At 42.3% G+C, this 684-nt stretch overlaps 1 pseudogene; it reads left to right on the top strand.

Moving 5' to 3' along the window:
• Positions 1-213: 213 nt before the first annotated feature.
• LOC112482288 lies at positions 214-332 on the top strand (annotated as a pseudogene).
• Positions 333-684: the final 352 nt, after the last annotated feature.

Below are 684 nucleotides of genomic sequence, written 5' to 3'. Positions count from 1 at the left end.
TTCCACTCCAGTAATACCTCCTCCTAACTAATTGCACCTGCAAAGACCCTATTTCTAAATAAGGTCACATCGGGATGTTCCAGATAGGCATAATTTAGGGTGTGGCATGTGTAGGGGCACGTTGTGTGACTCAGTACATCACATTACGGGCTTTGGCCAATGAAACGTGAGCAGAAGTCTTTTGTGTATTCTAGGCTTAAATTTTAAGATCTAGTCTACGGCCATGCCACCCTGAACAAGCCCGATCCCATCAGATCTTGGAAGCTAAGCAGGGTCAGGACTGGTTAGTACTTGGATGGGAGACCACCTAGGAAGACCAGGTGCTATAGGCGTAAAAAATAAAAAGTAAGTGATTGTAAGCTGACAAGGTCTTTGTAATCTGTGAGGTCAACCAAGGGTTGCCTCGCCTAAAAAAAAAAAAAAAAAGGAAAAAAATTAAGATCTAACGTTTTGTTTGCCATACTCTTATTTTTCTCCTGACTTTGCCAATGTATTAAAATGGAATCTCCATCAGCCTGGAAAAGAGCCCCTGTAGTGACGTGTGACATAACACGTCTCACGTCTCACGAATGAGGCATAGGCATCGCAATAGTCACTCTCGGTTTTGCTTTCCATGGGTTCTGTTACCTTCAGTGGACTGTGGTCTGAAAATATTAAATGAAATATTCCAGAAATAAGCAAGTC

Source organism: Pteropus alecto, unplaced genomic scaffold (assembly GCF_000325575.1).
Source record: "Pteropus alecto unplaced genomic scaffold, ASM32557v1 scaffold35, whole genome shotgun sequence".
NCBI lineage: Eukaryota > Metazoa > Chordata > Mammalia > Chiroptera > Pteropodidae > Pteropus > Pteropus alecto.
The sequence above is the reverse complement of the archived record's forward strand: the minus strand, read 5'-3'. Positions and strand labels throughout refer to the sequence as shown.